We start from the raw sequence: 12,166 nt of genomic DNA on the forward strand, positions 1-12,166 counted from the left end.
AGGCCAGAAATGAAACCCTGATTTAAGTAAGGCACACAGATGCATTTGCAAGGCAGCCCAGATTTTAAATTTTGGCTTATTTCTTTATGGTATGGCTTCACAGGGTAGACCAGTCCAAGGGGTTTCTCAACTTTTGACAACTTTAAGACTTCAGCTTTAGGACTTCAGCTTCTAAAATTCTCCAATCATCTGACTCATTTTTGCAATTTGACCCCCAGAGTTTCCTTTGCTAAAAACAGATGTGCAAATGTACAAAAGTGCCAGTACTTATTTACTGTAACAAAACACCTCTGAGCGACTTACAGCATTAAAACAATGAAATCCTAAATGTCTATGGAGATTTTTAAGTCATCCAGGTCATGGTTGTCCCAAAGGCGCTTTTTAAAAAAGCAACTGGGCTTTGTTTTTCCTGGAAGATGTTTCGCGTCTCATCCAAGAAGCTTCTTCAGTTCTTCAGTTCAGAACCGAAGAAGCTTCTTGCATGAGACGCAAAACATCTTCAAGGGAAAAACAAAGTCCACTTGCCTTTTGGGAAAGCGCCTCTGGGATTAAAATCCTAACAAATATCTCTAAAACAAGAGAAATAGAAACCCCAATCAAGATAAAATTGCAGTTAAAAGATGAGGAGGAAGGAAGGGAAGGGGATGATGTGTGGGTAGGTGTGATATTTTCTCTTCATTCATCAAACAGCTCCAGTGTGATACTTCCCCATTGGAACCCCAGACCAAGTGGCAGAGCCAAATATTTGAGCTCCTGCAGAAAATCAGAAGGATGGGAGCCAATCAGGAGATTCCAAAGAACAAGAAGCCATAGCAGGAAAGGCTCTTCTCCTGGACCCGGCCAGCTGGAATTCCTTGATTGACAAGACCCCACCCCATGCCTCCTCTGCTGGTGCAAGTGGGGCAGGCCAGTCCCACTTCAAGAGTAGAAATAGAATTAGAATTAGAAATAGAAATAGAAATAGAAATAGAAATAGAGTGGAATGGAATGGAATGGAATTAGAAATAGAATAGAATAGAATAGAATAGAATAGAATAGAATAGAATAGAATAGAATAGAATAGAATAGAATAGAATTCTTTATTGGCCAACTGTGATTGGACACACAAGGAATTTGTCTTTGGTGCATATGCTCTCAGTGTACATAAAAGAAAAGATACATTCGTTAAGAATCATAAGGTAGAACACTTAATAATAGTCATAGGGTACAATCAATGTAAATTGTAAGGATACCAGCCACAAGGTTACAGTCATACAGTCATAAGTGGAAGGAGATGGGTGGTGGGAACGATGAGATGACTAATAGTAGTGCAGACTTAATAAATAGTCTGACAGTGTTGAGGGAATTATTTGTTCAGCAGAGTGATGGTGTTCGGGAAAAAACTGTTCTTGTGTCTAGTTGTTCTGGTGTGCAGTGCTCTATAGTGTTGTTTTGAGGGTAGGAGTTGAAGCAGTTTATGTCCAGGATGCGAGGGGTCTGTAAATATTTTCACAGCCCTCTTTTTCACTCATGCAGTATACAGGTCCTCAATGGAAGGCAGGTTGGTAGCCATTGTTTTGTCTGCTGTTCTAATTACCCTCTGAAGTCTGTGTTTGTCTTGTTGGGTTGCAGAACCAAACCAGACTGTTAAAAGCCTTGGCGGGGTGGGGTTGTAATAAAAAGATTAGCAGGGCCTTGCCAGTTACATCTCCTCTCCTCCCACCAGGTACTCTCACCATTAGTCCTGGCTATTCGATTTCCGTGCCTGTGAAAGTCTTTGTGGAAATAAACCATTGCACCGACGTGCCCTGTATGTTCACCGTTCCGGAATGGTACTCAAAAAGCTCAGAACCGTTTTACATCTATTGGTTTAAGAATATAAACAGACGGTACTATTTGGTGTGGATCAACATATGGGTACGAGGAGAACTGATGGTCACCAATGACTTAAGGCAGAAAGCTGATATTACCGATTTTAAGCTGACTGGGGATCCCAAAAATGGCGACTGCTCCTTCAGCATTGCAAATGCCCAGCCTGTGGACTCGGGAAAGTACTACATGAGAATTGATAAAGGAGCAGGATATAGGCATGCGTTTGTATCTTCTGCTCCACAACATCATGTAAATCCCCAAATTGTGGTGATAGGTAAGCAAGTTCTTGAACTTCCCCCCTCCCCACCTTCCTCCTTGACGTTTTTGATTCCTTCACTTTAGAACAGGGTGAGGAAATGTTGGGGAGCCACGGACAAGCCTGGATCCTCGTTGCCCAGATACGATAAGTGTTCTGACCCAGCACCCCAAACACGACAAACCTTCTGAAGTGAACTCAAAGTTTCCTTTATTAGGCAGCCCTGGGAAAAAAGTTTTCCCCTCACTGCAGGTTAACAAGTCCAGCCGGAAGATGAATAATGGTCTGCCACATCTATTCATCTCTGCCCCCTGCCTTTTATCCTAGGGTGGGGCTTTGTTAGCAGTGGTGGCTCTTCCTTCCCAAGGATCAGCCCATAGATTTCCACTGCTCTCCTCTCCTCTGCCTTCTGTGCATACATGCATCAGGCACTGGGCTCAGCTGTTCCTCCTCTTTCTCATCAGCCACCTCCAGACCTGCAGGCTGTTGGCTCTCCATCTGATGACTGATGGATGGCCCAGGCTCTGCCTCTGTCTCTTTCTTTCTGCCAGCTCCATTCCCTCTTCCCACTTGGCGCTCTCAGCTTGCCTTGATGCTGACCTCTGACGCCCACGTCTCCTCCTCCTCCGATTTGGCTGCTGGAGGGGCCAACACAACAGTAAGACTTTTGCAAATGAAGCCACAATAGACAGAATAACAGAATAGGAAGAGACCTTGGAGGTCTTCCAGTCCTAGCCTCTGCTCAAGTAGGAGACCCTGTACAATTTCAGACAAATGGTTATCCAATCTCTTCTTAAAAACTTCCAGTGTTGGAGCATTTACAACTTCTGGAGGCAAGTTGTTCCACTGATAAATTGTTCTCACTGTCAGGAAATTCCTCCTTACTTCTAGGTTGCTTCTCTCCTTGATTCGTTCCCATCCGTTGCTTCTTCTCCTGCCTTCTGGTACTCTGGAGATGAAGTTGACCTCCCTCTTCTTTGTGGCAGCTCCTCAGATGTTGGAAAGCTGCTACCAGTCACCCAGTGGTGGGACTCAAATAATTTAACAAACAGTTCTCTGCCCGAATGACCTGCTTGGTGCGTGTGGCCATGGTGGGCGTAGCAGCACTTGGCCTCCTGCACCCCCCTGGGAGCAAAAATGGGCCACTGGGGGGGCGCCACACACCCCTGCACCCCATTTTGGGCCTAGGAGGCCTCCCTGCAGCCAAAATAGGACATGGGGACTCCTGGAAGGGGCGGGGAGGGGAGGGGACGGGAGGGGCAGGCCCGGTCAGTAATTTAACTACTGGTTCACTTGAATCCCACCACTGAATCCCACCACTGCTGTCACACACACACACACACACACACACACACACACACACACACAGAGTCCTTCTTTTCATTAAATTAGACATACCCAATTACAGAATGGGCTGGGCTGATAAAGGCAGCTGGAGGCAGGACGGTGCTACCTAAAGGCCTCCCATCCACCTTTTTCCTTGCTTAGATATGAAGAAGCCAATGATTTGGAAGCCGTCCTCCATTGTCTGGGGGGAAATCATCCACTTCAGCTGTGTGGCATCCAATTCCTGCTTGAACCCCAAGCCGCAAATCCTCTGGTCCACCAAATCAAGCCATTGGAATATGTCAGATTGGGCCACCCAGAACAGCAGTTGGACCTGGACCTATGGAACCAACCTCAGCTTCGTGCCCTCGTTGGCCAACGAAGGCTTAACCCTCACTTGTCATTTAACGTACCCGGCCATCAAGAAACTCATGAAAAACACCGTCCAGCTTCATATGGCATGTGAGTAGGTCTCTTATCTAACTCTCTGCCTCGGGCTTTGCCAAGGGCGCTCTCTGCATCCTGGCAAAGAGATGCAAGCTTACGACAGTTCATTCAATGATCGTTCCAAGTTACGACGACCCTGAAAAAAGTGACCTTGTTGCTGGTCTCCTTAAGATTTATACTGACCATTTCCTAATAGGATTTGATTGCTTATTTGTTCCCTATGACTATCATTAAGTGTTGCACATTATGATTCTTTATGAACGTATCTTGTCTTTTAATGTACACTGAGAGCTTATGCACTGAAGGCAAAGTCGTCGTGTGTCCAATCACACTTGGCCAATAAAGAATTCTATTCTATTCTATTCACTGAAAAAAGTGACTGATGACCGTTTTTTCCCCCCACACTTACCACCGTTGCAACATCCCCATGGTCACGTGATCAAAATTCAGCCGCCTGGCAACTGATTCATATTTATGACGGTTGCAGTGTCCCGGTGGTCCCATCATCCCCTTTTGTGACCTTCTGATAAGCCAAGTCCATGGGGAATCCACTAACGTAACTAAGTGCAACGATTCACGTAACTGGCAAGAAAGTTCGTAAAACTTTCTGGCAAGAAAGTTCATAAAAAGGGGACAAAACTCACTCACAGCATGCCTCATATTAAATGTTGGGCTTTGTTGTGGCCGTAAGTGGAGGACTACCTGTATTCCCAATCCCTCCTACTCCTCCAAGCACGAGGAGAGAGAGGAGATGAGATCTGTCTTGTAGGCAGACTTCAACTTACGACCACAACTGGACATCGGAAGTCATCGCCATCATAAGTCAAGTCAAACATGGCTGGCTGGGGAATTCTGGGAGTTGAAGTCCACACATCTTAAAGTGGACACAGTTGAGAAAAAGTGATGAAATAATAGAGATTGGCCAAACAGCATCTATGTGTTCCAGGTCACCAAGACCCAACAGTCAAGGCAGCACACGAGCAAGCCAACAGTTTTAAAAAGGCTAATGTTTTTAGTATTCTGACCAGCAATGAGTTGAGAATGGCAAATATCTTGCCATTGGGAGAATTGCCCAATTGTTGTCAGATCTTTCAGAATAGGTTTCTTTTGGTGTTTTATAATATCCAGGACATTCTTGAACAGGACGTTCTATACTATTACACTAGAGGTGTAGTAGCTATAGTGGCTCAGTGGCTAAGTCGCTGAGCTTGTCGATCGAAAGTTCGGCAGTTTAGCAGTTCGAATCCCTAGTGCTGCGTAACGGGGTGAGCTCCCGTTACTTGTCCCAGCTTCTGCCAACCTAGCAGTTCGAAAGCACGTAAAAAAAAAATGCAAGTAGAAAAATAGGGACCATCTTTGGTGGGAAGGTAACAGTGTTCCATGCACCTTTGACATTGAGTCATGTCGGCTACATGACCACGGAGACGTCTTCGGACAGCGCTGGCTCTTTGGCTTTGAAACGGAGATGAGCACCGCCCCCTAGAGTCGGGAACAACTAGCACATATATGTGATGGGAACCTTTACCTTTACCTTTAGAAGTGATACCTTGTGCCATTGTCAGATCTTACTATATAACAGGGGTGGGTTTCACTTACCTTTGCTACCGGTTTACTCACAGGCAGATCGTATTTGATGATGTCAGGGCGGGTGGATGGAGCCTCCCGCCACCACTACTACCGGTTCGCCTGAACCGGGGTGAACCAGTAGCAACCTACCACTGCTATATAAGATGACTTCGCTACCTTCTTTTTGAGGCAATGGATACCCGACCGATTAGGAACCTTTCTTCTTTTATCCAGAGAAATTGTGTCTTTGTTTTGCCCTCTTCCATTTCTACAAATATTTTTGGTAGTTCTCTTTTTTTTCCGCTTTCTTATTCCCCCCCATTGTAGTCTTTTTGATAATTTGATATCGCGTTGAAATCGCCTATGATGCAAATGTTTTCCTTTTCTAATTCAATAATTTTGTCATATAGGGCTTTGTAAAATTCACTTTGATTGTCGTTGGGGGCATAAATTACCACCAATAGGATTTTTTTTAAATTTATCTGTATTTCTATTGCCAAAATTCTTCCTTTAGGGTCTTCAAATATTAAATTTGCCTCTATCTCTTCCTTAATGTTTTGCCCTCTTCCAGATAGTCCTCAGGTCAAGGTCATTGAAGCTTGTGAGTATGACTACAACACCACCACTGTTTGTTCTTGTGCCTTCCATTCTTGGCCCCCACCAGAGATCCAGTGGTACATGAACCATCAACATTTAACCGAGGAAACCATCCCTGACGATGTACGGATCGTAATCTCAACTCAAGGCAATGCCCGCAACAGTTCCTTGTATCTCTTAGGAAACATATTAAATTCCCACATAATCAGTTGCAGAGGAATAAATCCTATCGGGTTCTCGAATTTGAAGACTCTGTCTATTCCAGCCGTGAAAGGTGAGCATGTATGCCCTGTCCCAAAATTATTTTGTAATTCACTCTGCACTATAGTGGTGCTTTTTGACTTAGCAAGGATTGGAGGTTGGGCTTGGTAGGAGATCTTTGGACACCCAGGGCTTCATGCAAAGAACCAGGGGTGAAATCCAACAGGTTCTGGAGAACCGGTAGCGGAAATTTTGAGCAGTTTGGAGAATTCATTTCTTACAAGTCATTTCCTAAGAATTGCACAGGTTGATTGAATTTATTTACTTATTTCATTTAATCCCACCTTTATTACTCCATGAGCAACTCAAGGCAGTGAATATAGATAATTCTCTTTTTTCCTCCAATTTCCCCCACCACAACAACCCTGTGTTGGGCTGACAGAATAACTGGCTCAAAGTCCTTAACCAGGCTTTCATGCCTAAATCAGGACTAGAACTCACCGTCTCCTGGTGATTGGCCCAGGGTCACCCAGACGGCTTTGATGCCGAAGGCAGGACTAGAACTGACCGTCTCCTAGTGATTGGCCCAAGGTCACTCAGCCGGCTTTGACGCATAAGGCGGGACTAAAATTCATGCTCTCTTAAAATCATTAAATGGCTGTCCAATCTCTTCTTAAAAACTTCCAGTGTTGGAGAATACACAACTTTTGGAGGCAAGTTGTTCCACTGATTAATTGTTCTAACTGTTAGGAAATTTCTCCTTAGTTCTAAGTTACTTCTCTGCTTGATGAGTTTCCACCCATTGCTTCTTGTCCTGCCTTCAAGTGCTTTGGAGAATAGGTTGACTTCCTCTTCTTTGGGGTAGCTGCTGAGATATTGGAACACTACTATCATGTCACCCCCTAGTCTTTTTTTTCCTCATTAAACTAGACCTGCCCAATTCCAGCAGCCGTTCTTTATACGTTTTAAGCCTCCGGTTGACTAATCCTCTTTGTTGCTCTTCTCTGCACAGTGAAGAAACAGGAAAATACTCGGCTTGCGGCCATTCTTCTTGGAACGCTTGTCTCCATTTTACTCTTGATCTCCGTTCTTTACTTCTTCTCCGGTAAGTCATACATTGGAGCTTCCCATTCACACATTCGCCATCTTGTTTTCCAACTGCTTCTTAGCAGACATTGGCCCTGTTTTTCAGGAGGGAGTTCTATTGTACAGTCAATGCCACTTTCCTGCATTGACAGAAACAGGGTTCAGCTACCATTGCTTCCCATTTCCCGAACAGGACGGGGAATCAGGATCCCAAATAAAAATCCTTGTAAAAACTGGGGTGACAAATGGCAAGGGAGAGTTTCGGGAACTGACTCTGCTTTCTTTCTTTTCCTCCCGATCGCCTTGTTCTACGTGAAGTTTGATCGAAATAGAAAAGACAGAAGTCGGGAAATTGTGGTGAGAGATGCCTTTTTATTGCTCGGTGGCCTTTCTACTGTGTTTTTCAAGCTTGGCACACTTGAAGACGTGTGGACTTCAACTCCCAGAATTCCCTGCCAGCCGTGGGGAATTCTGGGAGTTGAAGTCCACAGATCTTCAATAATTTATACGTTTGTTTATTAGAATTCTTCAACTCCCAGAATTCCCCATGGCGGGCAAGGAATTCTGGGAGTTGAAGTCCGCACATCTTCAATCATTTATATGTTTGTTTATTTGTTAGAGTCCTGCATTTATTATTTTTATAAGTTGGTATGAGGCCCTTAGCTATACAAGTAGTCCTCGTTTAGCGACTGGGACCAGCAACATGGGACCAGCAACATGGCCATTAAGCCCTGTAGTTGCTAATAAACCTGAAACTGTCCTTAAGCTCAAACTGCCCAAATAGCTGCTGATTCAATTCTACAGAGGAATTATTGAGTCTGTCATCTGCACCTCTATAACTGTCTGGTTTGGTTCTGCAACCCAACAAGACAGACACGGACTTCAATGGATAATTAGAACTGCAGAAAAAACAGTGGCTACAAACCTGCCTTCCATTGAGGATCTGTATACTGCAATCAAAAAGAGGGCTGTGAAAATATCTATAGACCTCTCACATCTCCGACATAAATTGTTTCAATTCCTACCCTCAAAACGACACTATAGAGCACTGCACACCAGAACAACTAGACACAAGAACAGTTTTTTCCCACATGCCATCACTCTGCTAAACAAATAATTCCCTCCACAATGTCAAACTATTCACTAAGGCTGTATTACTATTATCCTTCCTATTAACTATCTCCTCCCACTTATCACTATAACCTTGTTGCTTGTATCTTTACGATTTATATTGTTTTATTTAGTTTCCTGATATGATTTGATCGCTTGTTTAGTATCCTATGACTATCACTAAGTATTGTATCTTATGATTCTTGATGAATGTATTTTTTTTATATACACTGAGAGCTTATGCACCAAAGGCAAATTCCTGGTGTGTCCAATCACACTTGGCCAAAAAAGAATTCTATTCTATTCTTTTCTGTTATATTTTCTTTGCTTTACAGTTCTGTGAAAGTTGAAAATACAAGGATTGGTATCAAGTTTCATTGCTGTCATAAGGCAAACGGTCACTAAACAAGGACTACTTCTATAATTCTGTTGTCTTCTCAGCGCTCCCATTCCCTTCTAATGCTGTGAAAACGTTATCAAAAAGGTTATTTCTGCCTTCAAAGCAAGATGACATGAGAACAAGATTAGGTGCAATGGTGGGATTCAAATTTTTTTTACTACCGGTTCTGTGGGCGTGGCTTGGTGGGCATGGCAGGGGAAGGACACTATAAAATCTCCATTCCCACCCCACTCCAGGGGAAGGTTATTACAAAATCCCCATTCCTTCCCCACTCCAAGGGAAGGTTACTACAAAATCCCCATTTCTTTCCAATCAGCTGGGACTTGGGAGGCAGAGAATAGATGAGGGTGGGGCCAGCCAGAGGTGGTATTTGCCGGTTCTCTGAACTACTCAAAATGTCCGCTACCGGTTCTCCAGAACTGGTCAGAACCTGCTGAAAACGCACCTCTGGTTGGGTGTGCATTTTTCAGGGGGGGGGGGAATGAGGAAGGGGCTTTTTCATGGATTCCGTTTAGGATTTCCTTCAGATGTTTCTCTCTCTCTCTCTCTCTCTCATTTCAGGCTCTACAGAATGAAAAATGAACCAGGCCACACAGCCTGCAGGATAAATCCCAGGATAAATGCTTCCCTGCGTTACATCCTACACTTCTTAAGATTCTTTCCTGCGTGTCTGTATACAATCATCTTTTTTTCTTTTTCTTGTTAAAAACCCCAATATCTACTTTGCTCAAAATTCCCTTTGTCCAAAACCTCCATACACTCTTCGCCTGATCCAAGACATTTTATATATATATATATAAAGATATTTGTTTGATATCTTAAGCTTTCTGGTCTGTGAATATAATTTCATTTGAATCTCTCTATATAAAAGCGAAAACCACTCATGCTGTAATCATGAAATCTCCAGAACCGTAAAGCCTACAAACTTGAAATTTGCCACATACGTTCCACTTGGCTTCGAGGTGCTCACTAAGAAAGGATTTTCAAAATGACCATTAGTATTTCCTATATTATTATAACATGCTCTGATGCTAATTAGTTAGATGTTGTACTCCCCATCCCAACTTGAAAATAACTGGAGAGAAGGATAGGATAGGGGAGGCTTCTGTGGGGCAAGGCTGAGGGAGAAAAAGGGATAGGATAGGGGAGGCTTCTGTGGGGCAAACCTGAGGGAGAGAGGGGGAATAGGATAGGGGAGGCTTCTGTGGGGCAAGACTGAGGGAGAGAAAGGGATAGGATAGGGGAGGCTTCCGTGGGGCAAACCTGAGGAGAGAAAGGGGATAGGATAGGGAAGACTTCTGTGGGGCAAGGCTGAGGGAGAGAAGGGGATAGGATAAGGGAAGCTTTTGTAGGGCAAGGCTGAGGGAGAGAAGAGGGATAGGATAAGGGAGGCTTCTGTGGGGCAAACCTGAGGGAGAGAAAGGGGATAGGATAGGGGAGGCTTCTGTGGGGCAAGGCTGAGGAAGAAAAGGGGAGAAGAGTGGCCGATCGTAACTATTCATTAATTTTCAAGCTGTAAATGTCGATTTATCAAGCCCGATCGCATAGTTTCGTAGCGTAGCACAGGTATTCAGTTAGTATAATTCAAATTAAAACTAGATGCCACAAAATCAAATAAATGACAAAAATAAAGATAGCCTACAGACAGCCGTCAGGGTCAGCCCCTTCGAAATCTAGAGACCCAGAGACCATTCGGATACAATTTAAAAACAGACATTAAAATAAAAAAGTCCTGGGGGGAAATAGAAAGGTCTCCGCCTGTCACTGACAATGATGCTTTGGAGTGGCATTGATAGATGATTGCAAATCCCAGGGACCGCACAGAAATGCAATATGTTGCTTGATATTTTGCACAAAGCACCGTACAAACCTGGCAGAAAATGAAAAGGGATTTTAAGAGACTTCCAGGGGCATCAGCAGAGGGACGAGGCTGGGCAACGATTGCACATCCATGTCATCGACACCCAAAGACAGTGACTTCCATAGATGGAGACAAGGGTGTCATTGCTGCCCTTATGATCGGACAGCGTCGTTTCAGCTGTGTCGTTCAGGCACCCCTGCACCTTGTTCCTAATTTGGTTGCAGGAGAGCTCGGTTTTCTGGACCAGCAGCCCTGGCTGAAGTAGCCTTGTCTGACACAATTATTTAAAGGATAAGAACAGGAAAACTATTCCGTGGTCTCGTCTAATGGCCATCTTTCCTCCCAGGGCACAAAGAGATCCCCAAAAGTGAGCTGGGCCCGTCATCCACCATATAGTTGTATCGTGTCAGTAACCGTGCCTGATTAAGGATTCCTCACTCTCTCACTCCCTTCCTTCCTTTCTTCTCTCCTCTCTCCTCCTCTCCCCTCCCCTCCCTTCTCCTCTCCCTTCTCCCCTCCCCTCCTTTCCTCTCGTCTCACTTCCTCTCCTCTCCATTATTTTCTCCTTCCTTCCTTCCTTTCGTTCCTTCTTTCCTTCCTCCTCTCCTCTCCTCTCCTATCTCCTCCTCTCCCTCCCTTCCCTCCCTTTTCCCTCCGTTCTCCCTCCCTTCTCCCCTCTTTCCTCTCCTCTCACTTCCTTTCCTTCTTTCCTTTCCTTTCCTCTCCATCTTTTCTCCTTCCTTCCTTCCTTTCGCCTCTCCTCTTCTCTCCTCTCCTCTCCTCCCTTCTCCCCTCCCCTCCTTTCATCTCTTCTCACTTTCTTCCCTCTCCATTCCTTTCTCCTTCCTTCCTTCTTTCCTTCCTTCCTTCTCTCCTCTCCTCTCTCCTCCCCTGCCTTCTCCCCTCCCCTCCCCTCCTTTCCTCTCCTCTCGCTTCCTTTCCTTTCCTCTCCATTCTTTTCTCCTCCCTCCTTCCTTCCTTCCTTCCTCCCTCCCTCCCTCCCTCCTTTCTCTCTCCTACACTACCCCTCCCCTCCCCTCCTCTCCTTTCTTTTTCTTTCCTCTCCTCTCCATTCTTCCCTCCCTCCCTCCTTTCTCTCTCTCTCCCCCCCTCTCCTTTCTTTTATCCTCACAAGACTGTTGGGTTAATCAATTGCACTCTTCATAGCATCTGGTCCAAAAACACCCAACCAGCTCCAATGTTTAATAGCAACTTGCACCTGAACCTCTGGCGTCTTAACTACCACAGCATCAGCTCCCGTTGTTTTCCCCACCAGCGCAACCAATCACCCAGTTGCTCCTATTTCAACGACAGGCTCCTCTTCCGATATCTGAAAGTCAAATAAAAAATGCCTTCCTTTCCTTGGATGTTTCCTGGGCATTTGCCCTGCACGCGTTTTCTTGCTAAATGAGCCCTCTGGTGTTCAGTGCTCCCTCGGTTGTTGCACCCTGTGATTTTGCAAAGG

The sequence above is a fragment of the Ahaetulla prasina genome, chromosome 10 (assembly GCF_028640845.1).
Source record: "Ahaetulla prasina isolate Xishuangbanna chromosome 10, ASM2864084v1, whole genome shotgun sequence".
Classification (NCBI taxonomy): Eukaryota; Metazoa; Chordata; class Lepidosauria; order Squamata; family Colubridae; genus Ahaetulla; species Ahaetulla prasina.